Below are 27,990 nucleotides of genomic sequence, written 5' to 3' on the forward strand. Positions count from 1 at the left end.
TGCATTAAGAACAAATCCACATATTACCATAAAGAAAGTAATCAGAAGTAGCTTCCGAGAAATAAAGTTATACACCCCAATTGTCTAAAAAATGATAAAAGGAGAATCAAACTTATACATTTGGAATTACTTTTAAAAAAAAAAAAGGGTGGGGAAAGGAACTAAGGTATAAGGCTGGTCAACAAAGAGCCTCCTGAGGAAATTGTAAGCACGGGTGATGAAGAAAGAACTAGCTGCTTCTTAACTCTCAGATCTTGCAGCACCTTGTGAGCGTGAGCCAGGGCCTCCTCAGCCACAGCAATATCAACATCAAGGTCCTTAAAGGCCTTCCTTTGAAACAACATGTGGGCTAAGGATCGCAGGTACTCTAGCAGAAAAGATAGATTGAACTTGACTTCCATGAGATCCTGCACCACCCCTCTCCACTCCAAAAGCCTCTCCTCGGACATAGAATCAAGAGAGGAGTCCCTCAGAGAAATTAACACAGCGCATAGGAGCTCCATCAGAACGTTGCCCAAGAATACGCCTCCCTTGAACCCACTAGTGAAATTCCCATAGATTTTAAATAGTCCCTCTAAGAGTGGCAAACCCTCAATAGGCACAGAGAATCGCAGGAAATTGCCAAAAGGAGGCCCAAAACGATGAAAATGACTCGCAGGAAGGCTATTGAACTCCAAGGAATCAAAACGAGCTAGGAAAGTAAGGAGCCCTGAGCCGGGATCTGAGACAGTCATCCCTGAAACTTCCTCCATCGTTGCATCTCCACCCTCAGGAGCCAGAGGACTTTCAACCCTTTGAACAGTCTGGGGGATCCCTGCCTGAGCTTCAACAACCTGGACATCGAGAATAGATTCCTTAGCCTCTTTAATAATTGCGGGCTCAAGATCCTTAGCACCTGTTTTAACACCTGTGAAAGCATACAGAGTAAAAAAAAAAAAAAAAAAGGCAAAAGAGGAAGAAATAAAGGTAGAGGAGAAGGGAAAACCAGAGAATCAGTACTGGCCCCCTGTGGTAGAGCTTCCTTAGGAGTTTGGGCAGCCACTTCAGCCATCATGGGAGGCTCCTCCTCCTGTCCCTTTGACCTCTCAGAAGACTCTGCAAAAGGGCATAAAGCGTGTTGGATAAAAGGTAAAGAAATCTTGGCAAAATTGCTAAAGGGGGGAAGGGATGCTGGAGGTTTCGCCATAAAAAGGAAAGACAAGAAATATGGAAGAGAGAGAGGAAAAATGTGAACTAAAAAGGGGGGGTGGGGAGTATAACAATGGCGAACAATACACACTTTCAGAACCTTCTGACTCCAAGGAAGGGGTAGCTTCAGGGGCAGATTGGGCACTGGTTTGACCTAAAAGAAGCAAAGAGGAAAAGAAACAAAAATCCTCAGGAAGAAAGGATAAAGGAGATAAGAATGGGTGTTAATAAAGAATGGATAAGGATTACCTGCTTGTGTAGATGAAGACACACCTCCCAAGGACTCTTTGCCCAATGCAAGCTCAGTTGTGGGCTCAAGTGTCATAGTTTTAGTAGGACTGGGAGTCTGCACGGGCTTAGGATCTTGGGGAATAGGAGGCTGGAGAGTTTCAAGGTCCTGAACGGCCAAGGAAGCAAAAGGCAGAATGGGCTGGGCATCCTTCACTGCCTGCCTGACTTCCTCAGCCACGCCACCATTAGGGGGCTCCTTCTCCACACCTAAGGTAGCAGCAAGTTGAGTTGTCATCACTTTTTCTACCAAGGCACCACCAGTCATAGGAGGAGGCACCTCGACCTGCCAAAGAAAAGAGAAGCAAGAAGAAGTAAGTGGCAGAATATTAAAAAAAAAAAAAAAAAATTCATATACACAACACCAAAGGAAGAGAGAAAGCAAACATTAAAAAGGCACAGGTGAAAGAAGGCCATACCACATCATCATCAGAGGATTGACTTTTAGCTCCCTTGAGGTTTGACTTGTGCTTGGACTGCAAAAGAGGGAGCAACCATTCATCAGTTAAAAAAAAAAAAAAAAAAGAGAGAGAGAGACAACAAAATAACAAACTAGGACAGGGAGATGTCAAAAAAAAAAAAAAGAAGAAGAAGAAGAAGGAAAGAGGCCTTGCCCCTCTTTCTTTCTTTCTCTCTCTCTCTCTCTCTCTCTCTCTCTCTAGATTCTTCAAAAGTCTTTTTCCTACCACGGGTACGCCCAAAGGGTCTTAGAGGAGGCTGAGGTGTAGTGTCAAGGGATCCTGAAGAATCATAGGTTGAAAAACTCACAGAAACTTGAAGGACTGAAGACTCTACTTTGGTTTTCACTTTGATCTTTGGGATTAAAGGATGGCCGACTTCCTTGCCAATGGTAGAAGGGTCCACTCTTTCATGCTTCTCAAAGACAACTAGTTGTTTGCGGGACTTAGCAGTTTTTCTCTTCTTAGTCTTAGGGCCAGTCTTAGTAAGAGAAAGCCTACAGCCTTAGAAATGGATCCAGGGAGGGGAGAGAAGGCATTACCTCTTTGAACACTGGTGGGATATCCTAATCAAAACCGAACTGCCTAAGAACTCAGTGTGCTGAGTAGTGGGTGTACCTAAGACCACTTGATGAAGGTATTGGAAGCCATGAGGGACTGATACAGGCCAAATACGCCAAGCTGCCCTCATCTCCCCTACGCAGATCAAAGGTATTCCCCAAGGATCTATGGAAAGAAGCCAACACAAAGTCGCAGTCGAACCCAAAACTGAACTCTTGAGGAGAATGCCAACTTAGGTGTCCTGCCTGATCAATCAGTTCCACCAAATTGAGGCTATCACCTACACAAACCTTTAATCACATCTAGGGATCCTTAGAACTTATCCTTCACATACTTCAAACTCCTGCACCTCGCCAAAGTTACAAAAGAACGGTACCGCATGAACACCTAGAGAATGGCACAGTAAAGGGATGAAGTAATAGTGTAGCAAAAATTGCCTTCAACCTCATCTCCATGAAGTAAGTCTAATTGGGAGTAAACATGGCCTAAAAACATGAGGGCTAAAGGATACTGAGTACCTTGGGCCAATCTAATTGCAAAAGGGAAGAAAGCAGACTTAATCCCGTACCCGGGAAACTCGCTAAAGAAAAACCTATTGAGCCATAGTGTTAGAAATCTGGCTCACTTAACCACCTTGTCTTTCTCTCGAGAAAGGTTCATGACCCACTTACCCATTCTGGCCGGTTTCCCCTTATAAGAAGCAGTATGCCCGCCAGATTCACTGAAAAGCTTGTCTTCAATCTCTAGATCCTCACTAGAAAGGCGTATATCAAAAGGACTCTCATCACCAAACACTGGGAGGAGGAAATTATTAATCACATCCTCCAAAGAGATAGTGAGCTCACTAACAAAAAAGAAGAATGTGTGTAGAGAAGGGCACTAGCGGCACACCAAGTGTCTAAGGCTCTTGGCGTCCCTTAAACCTTCAAGGTTTCTAGAAATTGCCATTGATTTTAGGATCCCGATGTGCTGCAAACAACTGACAAATTTGATGTTAGAAAGCTCCCTGTCCACCTAAATTAGCCAACCTGTAATCTTCCTCGGGACAAAGTTGAAGAAGATGGGAATCACCTCACAGGATCCTCGCCTAATCTATAGATGTAAAATTTCCCTGGGATCTGGAACCTGGGCGGAACTGGCAAACCCAGACTGGCCAGAAAACACCCAGGTATGAGGAGACGGAGGGGCCTTACCGTGGGACACTTATGGGAAGAATAGGATAGGGGTGTACCAGGGATCCCGTAAAGGGAAGGCTAGGCACTCCACAACCTCTTAAGCCTCACCCTATGTAGACCCAGAGGAACTTTCACCCTTAAAAGAACTAGGGTACACTCCCTTCTTTTTCGTGAAGAAGAAGAGGCCATGGAATAGTAGTGCAACAAGGAAAAGAAAGGGAAATTGAGGGAATGAAGGGCAAAGAGGAAGAAACAAAGAAAGAAACAGGAAGGGAAAAGATAAGCTTAAGAAAGAAAGAATCTCGGGAAAGTGAATATGAGGTTTAAGATGACTGCAATAATGGAACAAAAGGTAGTCGGAGAAGACGATGTATGGAAAGAAGCGCCAGTTGCCAATATTTAATTTTATAAGGAAAAAGTCATTGGCAATTATTAATGGGAGTTACAGGAAACGTAAAAAGAGGAAGGGGAGTTCACAAACACTTAACTGCCATGTTTCGTGGAAAGAGGGGAGGTTGCAAAAAGAAGTGTAACACATGAAAGTTAGGACAGCAGAGGCTAATGTGGAAAACTGGGATACCTAGGAAAGGAGAAAGAGGGATCCCGAAAACAATTGAAACAACAGAAAAGAAATCCTAGGGCCTTGTTTACTCATGCATGGGCTACAGGCAACCCACGAGCTCGGGGGGCTAAATGTTGAGGTCTAAAAAATCACAATGTTACACCAAGGCCCAAAACAATACAAAGGATTGAACTCTAGAAAAATAAAATATTTGGGCCTTCAATAAAGGAAAGGGAGGAGAAGCCCAAACCTATTAAGGGTCATAAGGAGGAACCCAAATCCATGAATGGGTAAGCTTCGGATCTCATGAAACAAAGGGGGGAAAAAAGCCCAACCCTCAAAGGTCAGAAAAATCGTTGGGGAGCCTAGAAAAAAAGCTGGGTCGGGATACCTGGGATTCCCAGAAGCCTAGGATCCTCAGGATATGCAGCAACGGCCAAGCTATGATTAAGATAGTTCAAGGCAGGCATGCCAAGAAACACAAAGAATCAGAACAAATGGGTCCCTATCGGCCACCCAATAATACAGAAAAGGGATCAAAACGTTTGGGAACCAACAACTCATAAGTAAAGGCCTAGTTTATCGAGGAACCCAGGAAGAAGAACCATGAAGGAAGGAGGCTGGGGATCTTTCGGCTTGGCAGAAGGGAATTAGTTCACTTAGGAAAAATGACAAAAAGGAAAGCAGCCAAAAGGTGGATCTGAAAAATGTGGAATCTAGAAGCCTAGAAAAAAAGAACAAAGGTCAACCTTTTAGGACCCCCCAAAACGGGAAGGTTAGCTAGAGGCTTTTGAAGAAGAAACCTCAAAAGAAAAAAATAATGAAGAGTGAGAAAGAGATCAACCACCAATATTGCTGACACAACATTGGTTCTGGTACCCAAAGGAGCAAGTAGAGGGAATTAGTGGTACCCCAGAAACCCTAGAATGGCACTATAAAAGGGTAAGCAGCCAATAGTGAAGGGGTATTCAGACACAGTCAATTGAAGTAAAATACTTGAGAAAATTCTGCCAGAATTCAAAAAGGGGAGAAAAGAGAGGGAAAAATAGCATCCGTGATCCTCATATTAGCCACTAGTGAACACATACTTGAATTCAAAGGGATTCAAACTTTGCAAGTCTTAGAGGCCTGAAGAGCCATCTAAGTCTGCTATTTTTGAACTTATTTGGACCTTGTAACACGTCCTAATGAGCATAATGTATTGCACGATTAAAAGAACGATGAAGCATTTTGCGTTATTTTAAGGATCCCTAACACTTTATTCTATTTCCTCTTTTCTTATCATTTCATTCTTTTTTGTTCCTTGTTATTCAATACGTATATTCTCTGTGTGTTAGTGTGTATGTGTTGTAGGATTCATGCCCTGTGCACTTGGTTCGAAATCAACCCCACTTAGCTGTGATGAACTAAGCCTAGTCCCTTGAAATATAAAGCATTAGGCCTAGGATCCTCGCTTTCTTACTTGGGCCTGTCTGTTGCTTTATAAAAAAATAAAATAAAAAAATAAACCCACACAACATTTTAATAATTGTATGAAATGTCTTGCAAAGATTTAAAGTATAGAACATGACCTTTTGCTGAAGGGAAGTGATCTCTTCCAGAAATCTTTCACCCTGCAAGACAAAAGTTTCTAATATTAAGAGAAAGTACATAAATTTCAACACTCCATTATAATGCCGGCAAACAGAGATAAAAAAGAGAGACAAGCCTTTGTTTCTATAACACGGCTCAGGCCTACTTCAAGCTCTTTCTCTAGTTTCTGTAATTCTTCTATATCCATTCCAGGGAGCTCTTCTCCCCTAATCTTCCTGTGTTAGGTGTGAACATTTATCAACATTATTTTATTGTCGTATGTATATGTCTTTACAGTAACAAGATGATAGTGATGAAGCTATAATACCTCAGTTCATGTGTCTTCTCCTCAATTTCCTTGCTCAACATGGCATAGGGGGTACCGTTCTCAAGCTAATATAAACAACATGCCTTTCATGAAAATTTTTGAAATGTGATGTGTTACCGAGCACTTTTAATATAACAATGGCTCTAAAATATGTAAGCATTGCCTGCCTTAAATAAGAAATCTTTCGGGCTGCCGTAAATATCTGGGTCATCATTCTGGGAGTGCAACAAGTAGTCTTCAAAGTTGTTTAAAAAAAAATATACCTAGCTTTTCTTATGGTGGTAGGATTTTCAATAAAATGCAAATTTCAAATTTTTAATGAAAATTTCATGAGAAAGTGGATAAAGAAATTATCCAGAGTCATGTTTCCTTCTGACTTTCAATTTAGAATTCAGAATAAAACCCCATATGTTTTGGGATGTCTCCTAAGGTTTGAAGGATTTGATTTTGTAAATTTTTTAATTTTGATTTTTTTGGCAATTTTTCATATTTCTAGCCTCATTTTTTTCTTAACACGAATTAGAGTGTTTTATGGTCTACTAGCATCCCTATGACTTCTTTTTCCTATTTATATGCATAGTAGCCTCAAAGGTAATTTAGAATTTCATTAATATAAATTTTAAAATGTTTTTTCTCCATTCCTTTTGGAGGACTTCAAATTTCTCCTTGAGAATTAAAGGAACCTCTTATATGGATTCAAGAGTTATTATCTCAAAGTAGACATAATCTGTTTCTTATGACTTTCCACCTCACTTATTTACCAACTAAAAAACTTTAAAACATCATACCTGTAGCTCAAGAGATAGTTGGTCCATTTTGCCAAGATTCTTTGGATGTAGATTATGCCTTTCAATTACCTGCTGCATACTTCATACAACATAAGGATAGCACATTCAATTCTTTTATCTCTCTCTTTTTTTAATTAAATGAAAGTGCGGATGAACTTATAAACTACTAGTATGTATTTCTGACTCATATCTAAGGAAATAAAACTTGAGCTGGTAACTAAAGGACTAATTATTATCTCATGTTGGCATATCTGCCATTGTTTGCAGGCCAATTGTGTTTTCCAATTAAAATGTGAAGCACAAGTGATATTTATATTGATTGACACAAACTATGCGCAAACTTCTAATTTGGTCAAACTATAAAAGGTGAACATCTATACGAACTCCTAAATTATTTATATTGATTGACACAAGGGATACATTATGACGCAAGAAGCATTAAAATTATCTAGGATTTTACTGTTGAATGTAATTTTTTTTTTTTTCAAAACTTAAAATTTTAAATTGAGCTTTATTGTTGAGGTTTTTAGGTAATTTGACTAGGCATTTTTCTATATTGGTGTAATCCCTAGACCCTATTAAATTAGTGCTCTTGTAATTGTGAAAGGGATTACAATTTGAATTACAATAATTTGTTGATTTGAGAATGATGACTTTCTCTTTGTTTGGTAGTGATGCCAAATACCCTTAGGTGGTGATGACTAGGGCTTGCAAGCAGATTTTAGGAGGTGGAGCCTAAATTTTGTCTCGTTTATCCTTTTATTTTTCTTTTATCCTTATTTTCCTATTTTATTCTACATACACTTGGTATCAGAACATCTGATCTTCTCCTCTCAAATCAAATCAGTACCTCAAAAAAAAAAAAAAAAAAAAAAAAAAACCTCCACCCATTAGCCCAATTTTCGACAAATCAAATCAGTACCTCAAAAAAAAAAAAAAAAAAAAAAAAAAACCTCCACCCATTAGCCCAATTTTCGAAAGAAGAAGAAGTGAGATTAGCCCATTAAACCTAGAAGCAATCAAGTTCTTTAGCTTTTAGCAACAAGTAAAGTTTTGTATTTTGTGGCTAAAACTGACTTCCTTTGATAGCGACTTTGAGGAGCAGCTTAAGGAGGATGTGAAAATCCTCCTTACCTCTTATTCCTCCATTGATAACCCCCACACTCTTATTGATAAAGCCAAAAATTTGTTAGCAAATGTGGATCAAGCTCCATCCAAATCAATGCAAGATGCACTTTTAACCTCAATGAAGGCATTGGTCACTAATGAATTTTTCAGTTGCATCTTGCATTACCAAGATTACAAGGATAACAACACCAAATGCCCCATATGATGATGAGCAAATGAAGGAAATATTTCAGCTGATTATAGCAACATTTGAAAATTTGTCTATTTGTCTCATGTGCCCAATTGTTACTATATGAAGGAGGTTTCAATTCTTGACACTGTTGCAAAGGTCCAGTCATGCTTGGTGATGATGGACCTTGAGTGTGATGCATTGATTGTTGAGATGTTTCAAATTTTCTTTAAAATAATTAGGTCCATCTATTCACTTGTTGTATTTTCGGCCATGGAAACAATTGTCTCTGGACAAATATAAAGAAATTTCCTTGATTCTTCTCAGTCCACTTTTAGCTAGTGTAAGAAATGAAATTCAAAAAGTTTCAACTTATCAAAAAAAAGAAATTCAAAAAGTTTCACCTATTTTGTAAAAATTGGGGGAACAAGTAATCACTAAGATTAATGCCAAACAAGACAAAATAATGACATCCACTCAAAAACTACCCAACAAGCTTGAGGGTAAAGCTTTACACATGAGAGATAGTAAGGTTGAGGCACCAAAAATTTGTTATGCAAAGGAGATGCACGTGCCAACAACTATCCACTTAGTACATCCTCAACCATGTGTAGTAGACCAAATTCAAGTTGTTGGTGAGTCAATACTTGATGAGGCAAAATTTCAGCAAGAGAAGAAAAATTTTGAGGGTGCGTATGATCTGTAGTGGAATTTACTGAATATGCTATAATCAGTCCTCTATGGTGCATAGAGAAAAACAACTTGATGAAGTGGAGAAAATGGAAACTATGGTGATTCAAGATAAGATTGTGTTGATTTTATACATTGATTTTCTCATTTCCGAAGAGTATCATGATGTGATGGAATGCAAAGCTTTGTTATTCCACATGCTCCTAGATGTGGTTGCTATATTGCGGCAAGCATTTTTTTTTTTTTTTTTGATAAGTAAATATTGTGGCAAGCATTGCGTGCTAGAGTTCTAATCCTTCTCTTCTTCAAAACTCAAGGTCAAGTTTTCTTCAAACACGAAAGTATGATATAGGAAGCATTAAAACTATCTAAGATTTCATTTCCGAATGTGAAAATAATTTTGTTTTCAACTTTAAATTTTGAATTTAGTTTTAAGGGATTTGATTAGGAATTTTCCATATTGGTGTAATACCTAAACCCTATTAAACTAGAGCTTTTGTAGTCATGAAAGGTAGTACAATTTGAATAAGAATAATTTGATAATTTGAGAATGATGACTTTCACTTTGTTTGGTGGTGAATGGTGATGTCTAGGGCTTGTACGCAAATTCAAGGTGGTGAAGCCTACTATTTGTCTTGTTTATTCTCTTATTCTTATTTTCCTACCATGTTCTACATCATATTAATTTCTTACTTATTTGGTAAATTTCTAATTTTTTAAGGCATCTAATAAAATTACTTAGACTTTTGGATTTGGTTCAAGCTATTGCATTAAAATGTTACATAATTATTGCTTGCAGGATAAATATCATAGATTAAATACTGTTTTAGTTTTGGAAATTTTAAAGATTGAAAAGATACTCTAAAAGTCAAAGTAAGACTTCACAAGACTAGTGATATTAGTTTTCCATGACAAATCATCATGAAATCCTACAAAATCCTAGACATCTAGGTATGCACTTCTTGTTATTTAAATTAATGTTGCTAAAATTTTTATCATTAACTACATTGAAATTCCTTTTGAAAATGCTTTATCTGGTTAATTGCAATTCTTAACAACCACAATCAAAGACAAGTTGATAAGTCCCACTAATGCACTGTAAAGAGCACAATTATGATGGCAAAGACCATGTTATTGTCATGATCTTGATTAATGTGACTATAAGATCAATACTGAAACTAACATAGTACTTATCAAATTTGAAAGAAATCTAGTTAATTGACTAAGCTATGCCACTTATTTTCCCTGTGGTTTAATTAGTAATTAGAGATTCTTATTCAAAGTCAAGTCACTCAGGACATCACTTGTTGGCTTGCTAATGCTAGTCTTGCCCATCAGATATCTTCACAGCTAGGTTATTCCAACATTTTATCATGTTCATCATTCCAGTCATGGAACTATCATCAATCGAAACCTAAGTGGTTATCCTGTCTGTCTGTAGTCCTTGATTAAGAATTATGTAACTAGCCTTGCTTAAATGGTAAAGTCTCTTATTTATAGGAACATGCAAATGTAATTCTTTTTTTCTTTTTTGAAAAACGAGCAAACATTTTTGTCCTCTCTTGATGTTACCATTTTCCTATCTGTAATGATGTGATACTAGGCGTAAGATCTCCAATTTGCTAGTTTGTGGTTTTGTATCACTGAATGGTAATTTCAGTTCATTTTAAGTACCGTATCTCAAAACGCTAAATTGGAGTACTCCATATCTTTCCCTATGATGTCCTACATAGGTCTTGTTTTGAACATACACAGCTACAGTACTCCCATTGAGATTTCAAAGAATTTGGTTATGTACTCTCCTTATAAATACATGCTTCATCCATATCCTAGAACTTTCTTTTTGAAGTCTCAAATTGCAATCTTTGAGGGAGGGTTTGGCATGGTTAGCTTATGAAGGGTTTAACCTTGGAGGAGAGAGACATTTAACCCCACTATCCAACCAAGGAGGAAAAGGTTATTCCTAACAAGCTCGCAATGACAAGAGAAATATAAAAGGTGACACAGAAAAATGGCATTATTTTAATGGGGATTAAACAAAGGTTCAGGCATGGACATTTGAAATTGAAAAGAGTTGGAACTCATTGAAAAGAAGGTGACTTCTCTCTTTCCCAAAAGAAGGTGGCTTCTCTCTTCCCAAGAGCAATTGCCAAAATACTGGGCTGTACATGCCATTTCCAATTCCTAAGGCACTCAAGGAAGATGACTCTATGAATATTGTTGGGGGTTTTCCAAAGACGAAAAGGATTATAGCAAGAGTCTAGATGCTTATCATGTGACTGATTTTTACCTTTGAAAGATTGTAAAACTTCATTGTATTTTAAAGACTATGTATGTTATTAAATCAAGAAACTTAAGTTCAAAATCCATTTTGGGCACAACCTTTAGTTGATGTTCGCAACTAACCTTCAACATAGTTCAACTTGTCATCCTCAAATTGATCAAGCATAGGTTGCTAGTCAAAGTTTAGGTGATTTTCTGATAGTTATCCTTTTAACTCAAGTTGAATTGCTTACAATCGGTTTGCTAGCCAAACTACCAATTATAGTCCATTTAAAGTTGTGCATAGTCAAAATCCTATTACCCTTCAAAACAAAAATCCGATTAATGCTATTGACATGAAATTACTGCTTAGTACTAATCATTGTATTGGAGATAATGAGGAAAGAGTTAAGTATATAAAATTGCTACTCATAATTTAGTGGAGACATTGAGGACAGAGTAAAATATTTAAAGAAGTTGCATGAAAATTGCTCAAGACTGATTTCTCAAACAAATTCAAAAGTACCAAAAAGTAAGCCAACAAACATAGAAAACCAGCAACTTGTAAGGAAGGTGATTTGGTGTGGATTCATCTTTAGAAGAATGCTTTCTAGTCGGATATCTTGCAAACTTTTGCCTAGAGTTGATAGTCCTTTCGAGGCACTAGGCACTTCAATGTTTTCACAACAATATATACAAACCTTATAAAGTCTAGTGAATAGGTCTTGTTAGCTGTTTTTAAAATATTTGGTTAAACCTTTACTTTGTGTATTTTGTCTTGAAATGTAAGTTATTTCTTATGCATGGAGAGTTGTTCCAAGTAAATCATGTTTATGTCCTAGATCATGCATGAAATTATAAGAGAGTATTATTTTGAATTGAAAATTGGCCTTTGGCTTTTCTTATATCTCTTTGCAGCAAACCTTCTACCTAAGAAAATTTTTGTAGACAACTTATCCGAAAATACCTAACAACACAGGATAAACAAAGTCCTTCCTACTTATTGTTTACCAAAAAAATTGCATCATTGATAAAATTTCTCTCTATGAACAATCAATACCCAAAACTATTTTTTCAGAAAACAATCAAATAAATACCCAAATTTTTCATAAGATTTAATGAATGAAGGGGAAACTTTAAGATTGTGAAACAAATCTTCTAATTTTATATTACATATAATTTTTTATATTCTCTCTTCCTTTTTTTTCTCCCTAAAATCAAAATCTATTGATCTTTTCTCACATTTCTTGCTATTTTCCAAATGTATTATTTTTTCCTTCTTTATGGGTATCAAGCAATGGAAATTCTAAAATGGAGTTTAAAGTTAGTTCTTTTCCCCAAATTTGAGTGAACAATACTAACAAATTATTTTTGTTTTTTATTTTTTATTTTTTATTTTTTTTTGAGAACCTAACAAACTAAATTTTCTTACTCCCTAATGCTGTACGTTACATGACAGGTAATGCACACACTAGAACGTGATGCAGCACCCTTATATAATGTCATGCCAATTTACAAAATAATGGAGCACCCCTGTATGATTTCATATAAGATGACTTGAAACTTATGTGGCACAAAAAATTTAGGATTTCAAGCAAAAATAATAATTTTATTTTATCATTAAACCCTAAAAGACTCTTAAAAATAATAATTAAAGCTGAAATAAAATTAAAATGAAAGAAAGAAAAATAGAGATACTTTCATAAGGACATCCTTTCAAGAATGATGTTTAGGCATATCTAATGCTATTAATATAGGCTCTTAAAATTGTGGGTAATTATTTTTTTCTCTAACCCTTTTTTTTTTTTTTTTTTTGAGAGGAAAATTTGTGGGTTGCCTATATACCAATAACCCAAATTTTAGTGACTTTGGATTTTAGTATATTTTTTAGGTAATAAATGCAAATCTTCCTTTATCATCTTCTAAAAAAAATATAATGTGGAACTATTTATTCTATCATTTAAAGAAAATATAATGTGGCAAGATTCGAATGAAGAATTTTAATGTAGAATAGAATTTATAATAAATTAAAAATATAAATTACAATAATGATGTTCAAATCTTAAGGACTCAAAAACTTATGTGATAAAATTTTATGAGGTCAACCAAAAGTTAAACTCCACTAAAATGCACATGAAAATATATATGATATTTTTTCTCTATTTTATTTTCTATTTACAATGTAAATATGAAATATGAAAATTATGATAGTTATTAACTAGCATTTATTATGATTTTATTTTTGTATAGAACTATATTCTAGCATTAGATATTTATTGTGATTATTATTATATAGGAACTAAATATTCTATCATTTAAAGAGAATGACCAAGTTTGGCTACAATCTCAGTTGCATCCTTATGCTTCAACCTCCTCCAAGACACTGACATGCGTTATTGTTACACATGACTCACTTAATCACTCTTAAACCAACCAATACTTGTCATGTGCATTGCACACATGCATGTTAGTTTCTTAGAAGAAGTTGAAGCCTAAGGTTGCAACTAAATTTATAGCCAAACTTTGTCCTAAAGAGAATATGATTACAAAATATAATTTAAATTTAATTAAAAATATATACTAAAATAATAACATATAAAATTGTAAGGCCTCAAAGACTTATGGCACAATATTACAAAATCAACCAAAAGTCTAATTTTGGTTTTTATTATATATAATAGATCATAGAAAACTTTAACAAAATATATATATATATATATTTCTTTTTATTTTTTTATTTTATAAATATAAAATTTGATAATTATGGTAATTATTAATAAGCATGGTCAACGATCTTTTTGTTTTTATGCATGGACAGATTGGTCATCTAGCTAAGCAGTGTCCAAAGAAAAGGGTAGATGTGTATGTGACTTCTGGACAAAGATAATGGCAAAGAGTTTGCCGATGATGTCGTTCAACCTGTATTTAATAATAATGGGGTTATGCAAAGTTGGGAGATTGAATTGAAGAAGGTGATTGCTAAGTGATCCATCGAATACTTGTAATTCCTAAAATTGACTCAAACGAGGGTTGATTTGGTCATAGCATCTTCAAGTGCACATGCAAGTCCAATGTTAAGGTATATTCCATTAACATTGATATAAAGTTTTGAGAACATCGTTTCACAAGAAATGGTGGACAAGATTAAGTTGAAGATTAAAGCCTTAACGAATAGTATGGTTTAAGAAAGGTAAAGAGGTAAAGGTAACTAAAGATATCTTGTTTCTTTTGAAATGGGAAATTATTGTAAGTATGAAATTTGGTGTGATATTGTTGTCATGGATGTTAGTCATTTCCTCCTTTGATGTAGCCTTGGGCGATGTGATGGGCATGCTATCCATGATGGCCATAGAAATATATATTCCTTTAAAATTAGAAAGTTTGAATTTGTCCTTTTGCCAATTAAGAAGGAAAGAGCTCCTAAATCTTTCAAAGAAGAGGGCAGTTATTTTCTTCTTCTTTTTCCTATTGTAATATAAGATAAAAGTACTAGAGTGGTGTACATGTTGGTGGCTAAAGACAAAAAGGAAGCTTGTTAGTGTACTCTATAGCCTACCTGATGTCGCGGAAGCCTAAAGAGAAGCACACACGATGCTCTCTTGATGAAATAGAAACTAAACTGTTAGTTTCTGGAAGTAAACCTCGAATCCATGAGGGGTTTCCCTGAATCCACAAGGAGATAAAACTGGAATCCACCAGAAGAGAAAATTGACAAAATGTCTGTGTTTATTGATAATAGTCTAATTTGCCTCTGACGGCTACAAAACATATAAATATTGAGCAAAAACGTTTAAAATCCCAATTCGTACTAATTAAGCGATTAGGTGACAAAATTACCGAATTTTACCAAAAATGGCAAAATTGAGTTAAACGTAGAATCATAAACTACTGACCTTAAGGGTCGTCCTAAAACAGATGGAACCTTATTCTGACTTTTAAACTAAAAGTTATTAAGGAAAAACAAATTTTACTATAAATAGCAAAACACACTATTTTCGAGGCCTTAACGAAGGAATTTGCCTAAAATTTGGCGACGTTCATAGCTATGACTCTGAATCAGAACGTTATTTCCCTTCAACCTGCCAAATTTCATAAAATTTCGACACTATTACCTCTGATGGCCCCTACTGGCACCCCCCCTTTGATCTTGCGTTGTGACTTCCTACGCCCTTGCTGCTACAGGAAGGCATGTGCTGTCTGTTCTACATCACTACCTAACAAAGTGCACTATCTAATCAATCTAAAGGAGCATGAAGAATTGAATTGGCAAGTTATGGTCCTCGTGAAGGTTTTGAAGAAGGGATATATTAGAGAAAACATGACTAGAGTGACTCTACCTCCCTTTGATAGATACAAGCATTTCCAACCCGCCAATTTCCTTTCCATTTTTTCCAGAATTGGATTCCATATAGTCTTATCCTTGAAATTAGCAGCCAAAGGAAGACCCAGATATTTCATTGGCAGAGAGCCCAGCTTGCAACCAAGGACATTTAGCAATGAATCAATATTAAGCACTAATCCAACCGGAACCAATTCAAACTTGCCCAGATTAATCTTTAGCCCCGACACTACCTCAAACCAAATAAGAATCATACGGAGAATCAAAATATGGTCTAGATCAGCATCACAAAAAATAAGAGTGTCATCTACAAAAAGGAGATAAGACACTGCCAAGGATATACCCTTCGAGTTACCCACACTAAATCCTGACAAGCGGCCTTCAAGAACTGCTTTATCCAACATTCTTCCCAAAGCTTCCATCATCAACACAAACGACAAAGGAGAAAATGGGTCACCTTGTCTCAAACCTCTGGAGCTACCAAAAAACCCACAAGGAGAGCCATTAAACAAGATAGAGAAGCAGACAGTAGATAGGCAAAAGAAAATCCATTGTCTCCACTTGGCTGAGAACCCACTTCTTTCTAGCATATGCAAAAGAAAACTCCAATTTACATGGTCAAAAGCCTTCTCAACATCCAGTTTACAAATCAGCCCCGGCACCCCAGATTTCAATCTACTATCAAGACATTCATTAGCAATAAGAACAGGGTCAAGGATCTGTTTATCTCTCACAAAAGCATTTTGAGATGCTGAGATTATATCTCCCATAACCATGCGAAAACGGTTAGCCAAGACTATAGCAATAATTTTATAGACCCCCCCAACAAGACTAATGGGCCAGAAATCCCTAATCTCACTTGCTGCATGTTTTTTAGGGATGAGAGTAATAAAAGTAGCATTTAATCTTTTCTCAAACTGACCTTTGGCAAAAAAGTGGTGAAATACAGCCATAAGATCAAGCTTGACAATCCCTCAGCAAGTTTGGAAAAAAGCCATAGGGAAGCCATCTAGACCAGGAGATTTATCACCATGAAAACTTTGAACAACATCAAAAATTTCTACCTCTTCAAAAGGTCTCTCTAACCAGTTCGCATTAACATCGGATAGCATTGGAAAAACTAACACATCTGGAAAAGGCTAAACAACCTAGTGCTCAGAATACAAATTCATGAACAAATGGGTAATGCAATCTATAATCATACCCTGGTTAGAAGACAAGGTACCATTAACCATTAGGCTTTCAATACCATTATTTTTTCTGTTAGAATTAGCCATTCTATAAAAAAATTTAGTATTGGCGCCCCCTTCCTTCAAATGCAACACTCTAGACTTTTGTCTCTAACTAATCTCTTCTAAAAGAGTCAACTTTTCAATATCTATACGAAGATTAACTTGTACTAACTTCTCCTTAGCTGTTAATCTATGGGTCTCCTCTTTAGCATCTAAAACATTCAACTTGCTCCAAAGGTCCTGCTTCTTAAACGTTACATTGCCAAACTCTGTCTCGTTCTACTTTTTTAAATCCAACTTCAAGGCAGCCAACTTCTTAGCTATAATAAAACTAGGAGTTCCTTGGAACAAATAAGAAGCCCACCACGTCTTCACTTTATTGACAAAATTATCCACCCTCAACCACATATTTTCAAAACAGAAAGGAATTCTACCTCTACGCTGACTCCCTCCCTTCAACAAAATAGGAAAATGGTCAGAAAGTACTCTGGACATCCTTTTTTGTCTAAACTGAGTGGTCTGCCAAAAGCGGGGAGAAAAGAAACCGATCTAAACGAGAAGCTGAAGAAGAATTGGACCAGGTGTAAGGGCCCCATGCCATGGGAATATCCATCAACCCATGAAGAGAGATAAAGTTAGAGAAACCAAACATAGCCCGAGAAAAGCTAGCAACCCTCTGCCGCTCAGAAAGGAAATGCAATAAGGAAGAGCTAATTGCTTACAATTCACATCCATTTTCGTACATGGCTTTATCATAACCGATGGCTTTATCCTTCTGATTACTAATTAAGCATGTGCTCTCACTGACTGTGTGATTATAGTGTTACATGTGCCAATAACTCAAACTAACTCTATCATAATCCCAACATGTGTAACTAACTAACTCTATCCTATCTTGGGACTAACTTTTAATTGAATGGATCAAACTTCAAGAAGCATTAGGATATTACAACAGATATGAGATTCCTAACATTCCCCTCTCTTTCAAAACAACCCACAAGGTGTTGTTATGTTCGTCATCATCATCAAAGGAAATCTTCCAGTGGACCAGTATCTTAATGACATCTTGATCACCATATTCATACACTTCTCTTTGACTAGTGGTCTCATTTACTTTCAAAATCCGCTCAAATTCTTAAGCCTTCAATGGTTCTTTGATCTTCAAGGTCTTATTGTTTCTTTAGACCTTGGAATGTTCTTGAATCCTTGAACCCTCATTTGATTCTTGAACCATTGGGATTGTTGGCTCTTGCATCTTTGATTATTGAATCACTGACACTTGGATTTCTAATTCTTGAATCGTGAACTCTTGAGTGGCAACCTTTATTGTTGCATTAAGAATTGGTTCTAAGTCCTCCAGCATGAAATTCACGGGCTTTTGCATCTTGGATTCTTGGGTGATAATCTCCATTAATGCATCAAGAATTGGTGTTCAAAACCTATCTTGTAGTGCATATGAAATCCACCCAATTTGTACATAATCCCGATGCCTACACATTTTGAAAATATTCCCACACCTCTCCTTACATGTAATAAGAGGCAATGAAAAATATGAGATGTGGTGGCATGTTTTCCAGAGCAAAGAATTCATAGAGCTTGAGAAGCTACCAAAAAGGATCTACACCTTTGAATGTAAACTCAATGAAAACTTGATGAGTTGCAACAAATTTGGTCATTTCAAGATCAACGGCTCTGATACCATTTGTTAGGACCCTGATGGTTCCTAAGGGAGATGGGTGGGAAGTGTATGGAAATGGATAGGAAATGCAAGTGAGTTTACTTAATTCGAGGTAGTCTCTCTCCATAAAGAAATATTAAGAGAGAAAGAAAATGCACTTAAGCAAGAAATTGGCTTTTTATTTTTTATTTTTTTTATTAATGTTATGTGTTAAGGTAACATGCAAATATTTATAAAATCCAAGCTCTTATCTTGTAGGCCATACATGGCTTAATCCTATTGGCTTATTAATATAGCATGTGCTCTCACCAATTAACCCAGATGATTATAGTGTTACATATGCCAAGAGCTCTAACTAACTTTATTCTAATCCAAACATGTGTAATTAACTAACTCAATCCTATCTTGGGACTAAGTACTAATTGAAGGGATGGAGCTATAAGAAGTATCAGGATATTAGAACAAATATGAGATTCCTAACATAAGATCCTCAAGAAATTTTAGTTGTCAAATTACAAACTAGTTAGTGCTCTTGTGGAATGTGGAGTGAAGTTGTTAAAGCATGACAATATAGAGAGGGTAAATCAAACATTCTTCAAGAATTTGGTTGGAAGTCTGAGGTAGCTAATATGCACAAGACCAAACATTCTCTTTGGCGCTAGCCTTCTTTGTTGCAACATAGAAGTACCAACTATGACTCATTTGAAGACAACCAAGAGAATTCTTCGCTATATAAAAGGTACACTAGATTTTGGACTATTGTATTCACCCTCTAAAGAGTTTAAACTGGTTGGCCACAGCAATAGTGATTATTTTTTTTTTTTTTTTTTGAGAGGAAAATTTGTGGGTTGCCTATATACCAATAACCCAAATTTTAGTGACTTTGGATTTTAGTATATTTTTTAGGTAATAAATGCAAATCTTCCTTTATCATCTTCTAAAAAAAATATAATGTGGAACTATTTATTCTATCATTTAAAGAAAATATAATGTGGCAAGATTCGAATGAAGAATTTTAATGTAGAATAGAATTTATAATAAATTAAAAATATAAATTACAATAATGATGTTCAAATCTTAAGGACTCAAAAACTTATGTGATAAAATTTTATGAGGTCAACCAAAAGTTAAACTCCACTAAAATGCACATGAAAATATATATGATATTTTTTCTCTATTTTATTTTCTATTTACAATGTAAATATGAAATATGAAAATTATGATAGTTATTAACTAGCATTTATTATGATTTTATTTTTGTATAGAACTATATTCTAGCATTAGATATTTATTGTGATTATTATTATATAGGAACTAAATATTCTATCATTTAAAGAGAATGACCAAGTTTGGCTACAATCTCAGTTGCATCCTTATGCTTCAACCTCCTCCAAGACACTGACATGCGTTATTGTTACACATGACTCACTTAATCACTCTTAAACCAACCAATACTTGTCATGTGCATTGCACACATGCATGTTAGTTTCTTAGAAGAAGTTGAAGCCTAAGGTTGCAACTAAATTTATAGCCAAACTTTGTCCTAAAGAGAATATGATTACAAAATATAATTTAAATTTAATTAAAAATATATACTAAAATAATAACATATAAAATTGTAAGGCCTCAAAGACTTATGGCACAATATTACAAAATCAACCAAAAGTCTAATTTTGGTTTTTATTATATATAATAGATCATAGAAAACTTTAACAAAATATATATATATATATATTTCTTTTTATTTTTTTATTTTATAAATATAAAATTTGATAATTATGGTAATTATTAATAAGCATGGTCAACGATCTTTTTGTTTTTATGCATGGACAGATTGGTCATCTAGCTAAGCAGTGTCCAAAGAAAAGGGTAGATGTGTATGTGACTTCTGGACAAAGATAATGGCAAAGAGTTTGCCGATGATGTCGTTCAACCTGTATTTAATAATAATGGGGTTATGCAAAGTTGGGAGATTGAATTGAAGAAGGTGATTGCTAAGTGATCCATCGAATACTTGTAATTCCTAAAATTGACTCAAACGAGGGTTGATTTGGTCATAGCATCTTCAAGTGCACATGCAAGTCCAATGTTAAGGTATATTCCATTAACATTGATATAAAGTTTTGAGAACATCGTTTCACAAGAAATGGTGGACAAGATTAAGTTGAAGATTAAAGCCTTAACGAATAGTATGGTTTAAGAAAGGTAAAGAGGTAAAGGTAACTAAAGATATCTTGTTTCTTTTGAAATGGGAAATTATTGTAAGTATGAAATTTGGTGTGATATTGTTGTCATGGATGTTAGTCATTTCCTCCTTTGATGTAGCCTTGGGCGATGTGATGGGCATGCTATCCATGATGGCCATAGAAATATATATTCCTTTAAAATTAGAAAGTTTGAATTTGTCCTTTTGCCAATTAAGAAGGAAAGAGCTCCTAAATCTTTCAAAGAAGAGGGCAGTTATTTTCTTCTTCTTTTTCCTATTGTAATATAAGATAAAAGTACTAGAGTGGTGTACATGTTGGTGGCTAAAGACAAAAAGGAAGCTTGTTAGTGTACTCTATAGCCTACCTGATGTCGCGGAAGCCTAAAGAGAAGCACACACGATGCTCTCTTGATGAAATAGAAACTAAACTGTTAGTTTCTGGAAGTAAACCTCGAATCCATGAGGGGTTTCCCTGAATCCACAAGGAGATAAAACTGGAATCCACCAGAAGAGAAAATTGACAAAATGTCTGTGTTTATTGATAATAGTCTAATTTGCCTCTGACGGCTACAAAACATATAAATATTGAGCAAAAACGTTTAAAATCCCAATTCGTACTAATTAAGCGATTAGGTGACAAAATTACCGAATTTTACCAAAAATGGCAAAATTGAGTTAAACGTAGAATCATAAACTACTGACCTTAAGGGTCGTCCTAAAACAGATGGAACCTTATTCTGACTTTTAAACTAAAAGTTATTAAGGAAAAACAAATTTTACTATAAATAGCAAAACACACTATTTTCGAGGCCTTAACGAAGGAATTTGCCTAAAATTTGGCGACGTTCATAGCTATGACTCTGAATCAGAACGTTATTTCCCTTCAACCTGCCAAATTTCATAAAATTTCGACACTATTACCTCTGATGGCCCCTACTGGCACCCCCCCTTTGATCTTGCGTTGTGACTTCCTACGCCCTTGCTGCTACAGGAAGGCATGTGCTGTCTGTTCTACATCACTACCTAACAAAGTGCACTATCTAATCAATCTAAAGGAGCATGAAGAATTGAATTGGCAAGTTATGGTCCTCGTGAAGGTTTTGAAGAAGGGATATATTAGAGAAAACATGACTAGAGTGACTCTACCTCCCTTTGATAGATACAAGCATTTCCAACCCGCCAATTTCCTTTCCATTTTTTCCAGAATTGGATTCCATATAGTCTTATCCTTGAAATTAGCAGCCAAAGGAAGACCCAGATATTTCATTGGCAGAGAGCCCAGCTTGCAACCAAGGACATTTAGCAATGAATCAATATTAAGCACTAATCCAACCGGAACCAATTCAAACTTGCCCAGATTAATCTTTAGCCCCGACACTACCTCAAACCAAATAAGAATCATACGGAGAATCAAAATATGGTCTAGATCAGCATCACAAAAAATAAGAGTGTCATCTACAAAAAGGAGATAAGACACTGCCAAGGATATACCCTTCGAGTTACCCACACTAAATCCTGACAAGCGGCCTTCAAGAACTGCTTTATCCAACATTCTTCCCAAAGCTTCCATCATCAACACAAACGACAAAGGAGAAAATGGGTCACCTTGTCTCAAACCTCTGGAGCTACCAAAAAACCCACAAGGAGAGCCATTAAACAAGATAGAGAAGCAGACAGTAGATAGGCAAAAGAAAATCCATTGTCTCCACTTGGCTGAGAACCCACTTCTTTCTAGCATATGCAAAAGAAAACTCCAATTTACATGGTCAAAAGCCTTCTCAACATCCAGTTTACAAATCAGCCCCGGCACCCCAGATTTCAATCTACTATCAAGACATTCATTAGCAATAAGAACAGGGTCAAGGATCTGTTTATCTCTCACAAAAGCATTTTGAGATGCTGAGATTATATCTCCCATAACCATGCGAAAACGGTTAGCCAAGACTATAGCAATAATTTTATAGACCCCCCCAACAAGACTAATGGGCCAGAAATCCCTAATCTCACTTGCTGCATGTTTTTTAGGGATGAGAGTAATAAAAGTAGCATTTAATCTTTTCTCAAACTGACCTTTGGCAAAAAAGTGGTGAAATACAGCCATAAGATCAAGCTTGACAATCCCTCAGCAAGTTTGGAAAAAAGCCATAGGGAAGCCATCTAGACCAGGAGATTTATCACCATGAAAACTTTGAACAACATCAAAAATTTCTACCTCTTCAAAAGGTCTCTCTAACCAGTTCGCATTAACATCGGATAGCATTGGAAAAACTAACACATCTGGAAAAGGCTAAACAACCTAGTGCTCAGAATACAAATTCATGAACAAATGGGTAATGCAATCTATAATCATACCCTGGTTAGAAGACAAGGTACCATTAACCATTAGGCTTTCAATACCATTATTTTTTCTGTTAGAATTAGCCATTCTATAAAAAAATTTAGTATTGGCGCCCCCTTCCTTCAAATGCAACACTCTAGACTTTTGTCTCTAACTAATCTCTTCTAAAAGAGTCAACTTTTCAATATCTATACGAAGATTAACTTGTACTAACTTCTCCTTAGCTGTTAATCTATGGGTCTCCTCTTTAGCATCTAAAACATTCAACTTGCTCCAAAGGTCCTGCTTCTTAAACGTTACATTGCCAAACTCTGTCTCGTTCTACTTTTTTAAATCCAACTTCAAGGCAGCCAACTTCTTAGCTATAATAAAACTAGGAGTTCCTTGGAACAAATAAGAAGCCCACCACGTCTTCACTTTATTGACAAAATTATCCACCCTCAACCACATATTTTCAAAACAGAAAGGAATTCTACCTCTACGCTGACTCCCTCCCTTCAACAAAATAGGAAAATGGTCAGAAAGTACTCTGGACATCCTTTTTTGTCTAAACTGAGTGGTCTGCCAAAAGCGGGGAGAAAAGAAACCGATCTAAACGAGAAGCTGAAGAAGAATTGGACCAGGTGTAAGGGCCCCATGCCATGGGAATATCCATCAACCCATGAAGAGAGATAAAGTTAGAGAAACCAAACATAGCCCGAGAAAAGCTAGCAACCCTCTGCCGCTCAGAAAGGAAATGCAATAAGGAAGAGCTAATTGCTTACAATTCACATCCATTTTCGTACATGGCTTTATCATAACCGATGGCTTTATCCTTCTGATTACTAATTAAGCATGTGCTCTCACTGACTGTGTGATTATAGTGTTACATGTGCCAATAACTCAAACTAACTCTATCATAATCCCAACATGTGTAACTAACTAACTCTATCCTATCTTGGGACTAACTTTTAATTGAATGGATCAAACTTCAAGAAGCATTAGGATATTACAACAGATATGAGATTCCTAACATTCCCCTCTCTTTCAAAACAACCCACAAGGTGTTGTTATGTTCGTCATCATCATCAAAGGAAATCTTCCAGTGGACCAGTATCTTAATGACATCTTGATCACCATATTCATACACTTCTCTTTGACTAGTGGTCTCATTTACTTTCAAAATCCGCTCAAATTCTTAAGCCTTCAATGGTTCTTTGATCTTCAAGGTCTTATTGTTTCTTTAGACCTTGGAATGTTCTTGAATCCTTGAACCCTCATTTGATTCTTGAACCATTGGGATTGTTGGCTCTTGCATCTTTGATTATTGAATCACTGACACTTGGATTTCTAATTCTTGAATCGTGAACTCTTGAGTGGCAACCTTTATTGTTGCATTAAGAATTGGTTCTAAGTCCTCCAGCATGAAATTCACGGGCTTTTGCATCTTGGATTCTTGGGTGATAATCTCCATTAATGCATCAAGAATTGGTGTTCAAAACCTATCTTGTAGTGCATATGAAATCCACCCAATTTGTACATAATCCCGATGCCTACACATTTTGAAAATATTCCCACACCTCTCCTTACATGTAATAAGAGGCAATGAAAAATATGAGATGTGGTGGCATGTTTTCCAGAGCAAAGAATTCATAGAGCTTGAGAAGCTACCAAAAAGGATCTACACCTTTGAATGTAAACTCAATGAAAACTTGATGAGTTGCAACAAATTTGGTCATTTCAAGATCAACGGCTCTGATACCATTTGTTAGGACCCTGATGGTTCCTAAGGGAGATGGGTGGGAAGTGTATGGAAATGGATAGGAAATGCAAGTGAGTTTACTTAATTCGAGGTAGTCTCTCTCCATAAAGAAATATTAAGAGAGAAAGAAAATGCACTTAAGCAAGAAATTGGCTTTTTATTTTTTATTTTTTTTATTAATGTTATGTGTTAAGGTAACATGCAAATATTTATAAAATCCAAGCTCTTATCTTGTAGGCCATACATGGCTTAATCCTATTGGCTTATTAATATAGCATGTGCTCTCACCAATTAACCCAGATGATTATAGTGTTACATATGCCAAGAGCTCTAACTAACTTTATTCTAATCCAAACATGTGTAATTAACTAACTCAATCCTATCTTGGGACTAAGTACTAATTGAAGGGATGGAGCTATAAGAAGTATCAGGATATTAGAACAAATATGAGATTCCTAACATAAGATCCTCAAGAAATTTTAGTTGTCAAATTACAAACTAGTTAGTGCTCTTGTGGAATGTGGAGTGAAGTTGTTAAAGCATGACAATATAGAGAGGGTAAATCAAACATTCTTCAAGAATTTGGTTGGAAGTCTGAGGTAGCTAATATGCACAAGACCAAACATTCTCTTTGGCGCTAGCCTTCTTTGTTGCAACATAGAAGTACCAACTATGACTCATTTGAAGACAACCAAGAGAATTCTTCGCTATATAAAAGGTACACTAGATTTTGGACTATTGTATTCACCCTCTAAAGAGTTTAAACTGGTTGGCCACAGCAATAGTGATTAGGCTGGGGACACTAATGATAGAAAGAGTGATAGTAGGTTTGTATTCTATATGGATGATATTGCATTTGCATGGACTTCCAAGAAGCAACCAATTGTGACTGTATGTTGCTACTACCTCTAGTGTTTGTCATGCAATTTGGCTTAGAAATTTGTTGAAGGAGTTGCAAATGTTGCAAGCAAAAGCTACAAAGATATTTGTGGACAATAAGTGAACACTAGCTCTTGTAAAGAACCTAGTCTTTCATGACCAAAGCAAGCACATGGATACCTAGTATCATTTTATTTGAGGTTGTATTGCTAGAAGGGAAATTCCACTTGAGTTTGTGAAGTCACATGATTAGGGTGCAGATATCTTCACCAAGCCACTAAACTAGGAGACCTACAAGATGAGAGCCTAATTTGTGGGGATAAAAAATTAAGTTTAAGAAGAGGTGTTGAAAGTTAAACATAATTTTTGTTATGAAAATCTATTTTATGTATGAAAATGAGTTAGTTGAAGAGTTAAAGATACATAAAATAATAAGGCAAGTTTATATAATGAATGTATAGAGATTTTTTTTTTTTTTGGAGTTATATAATAAACACAAGGAAAGTTATGGTTGGACATGGTGTATACATATCTCATGCATCTGTCAATTTTTAAAAAGTGTGAAAAAAGAGAAATATAATTGTTTAGGAGTTTTTTTTTTACTCTGTGTGTGTGTGTGTGTGTGTTTTGCGTGAGTGTTTGAGGGTGTAGGTGGCGAAAGATCCACCAATGTTTTTCCAGCAACCCTAACTAGTTTATTGTGAATTCATAACCGATCCTTAAATTTTGAGAATAAGGCTTAGTTACTTTTGAGGATCCATAACCAATTCTAAACTTTAAAGTAAGGCTTAGTTATTTTTATTGTTGTCGTGGTTCTTGTAATGCTTATATATTTCATGTATAGTAAAGTAATTTCTATCATTTTTTTCAATTCAGACTACTTGACAATTTCAATTTGTATATTGCACTCTATTTGAACTTTCATCATACACTTGCAATGTAAGCTCTAATGATGTTATTTGCTAGTGGAAGAACACTACAACTAAGTGGATTTAACATGTACATATGTGATATTACTATAGAAGATAGGAAGAGAATTTATTTAACGAGATCAGAGCTCACTTTTGTGTTGGAATCTTTAGCATTAGATTTTGTGTATACATAACCAAAAGTGTTTCAATTGATATATGTTACTCTAAACAAAAAATTATAATCTCTAACGTTGCTACTAAGTTAGAGTCATATAATTCATTGAGATTCGCATGATGATTTATGAAGAAATTCTTACAGTAATGCTGTGAATAGATTAGTCAGGATAACAAAAGTGGATTTAATCAGGTAGAAGTGCAAAAGTACAAAGACAATCAGGCATTAAGGGAAGAGTTCTATTTTTTTTTTTTTTGGGAGAACACAAACATTAAAGGCAGAGTTGAAGAGGCTAATTGAAGTTTTACAATAAGCAAGTGCAACTCTAAAACTCAGGGTAAATAAAACATTAGGTTATAAGCTAATTAATAGGCAATAATTAGCAATATTCAAAGACAAAATAACCTGCTTATTATAGAACTTCAAAGCAAGACGTTAAACCCTTCGAGGTAAGAATTGCAAACTGTTTACTTGGATTACCAAAAAAAGAAAACTGTTTATTTGTCTTCCTTTTTTTGTCTTTTTTTCTTTTTCCTTTCCCTTTTTTTGTCTGTTTTCTTTTTCATTTCTTGATTTGATGCTACATAGTACTATTTTTTAAATCACTTATTTGGTTTGTTCAGTAAAGGATCTTTATTTTGAGTAGTTGGGTCTCTCACTCTCTCACACACACACCTTAGAAATCATAAAATCATAGTGAATGCATGAACAAAGCGATCAAGGAATGGACAATGACATATTTTTCTATAGATAGAAAAAAGGGTTTTTCTCTCTAGTCATAAAAATGAGAGAATAAATAGGGTTTTTCTATAAGTAGAAAGAAGTGTGAGAAAGAGATTGAAACCTTGAGCTGGCGAATTCAAAGAGATTTCCCGTGGCAGAAAAGACCATGAGACCAATTTCAGCATCGCAGAGAGCAGAGAGCTCAAAAGCTTTCTTAAAAAGTCCTCTCTTCCTCTTTGAGAATGTCACCTGCCTTGCGTTGTGTTGTCAATCTTCTTAATCTGAATTCGCCCCCGTGTCATTTCCCCAGATAATAGCTTATCAGACCCTTTACTTCAAAGTTCGAACCAAATTATTAGCCCAACCTTGTATTCCAGAAATAGAAACTATTTGCATACAAAGCCGCCAGACAGAGAGAGAGAAAAAAATTATGTCGAGAATAGTAAAAAGATAAATCACTAAATGTTATGGGTTTCGGAATGGTAAAGGCTATAGAGAAATAAAATGAAATCCATGTATTATTGTACGGAAGAGTAATTTTGACTTTGATAGGAGTTTAACGAAAGTATTTAATGCCTGACTACCCCCCAAAAAAAAAG

At 35.6% G+C, this 27,990-nt stretch overlaps 1 pseudogene; it reads right to left on the bottom strand.

Annotated features, from left to right (window-relative positions):
• On the bottom strand, nucleotides 1–27,967 carry LOC111992276 (uncharacterized; annotated as a pseudogene).
• Nucleotides 27,968–27,990: the final 23 nt, after the last annotated feature.

This window comes from Quercus suber, unplaced genomic scaffold (assembly GCF_002906115.3).
Source record: "Quercus suber isolate HL8 unplaced genomic scaffold, Cork oak 2.0 scaffold_59, whole genome shotgun sequence".
Classification (NCBI taxonomy): Eukaryota; Viridiplantae; Streptophyta; class Magnoliopsida; order Fagales; family Fagaceae; genus Quercus; species Quercus suber.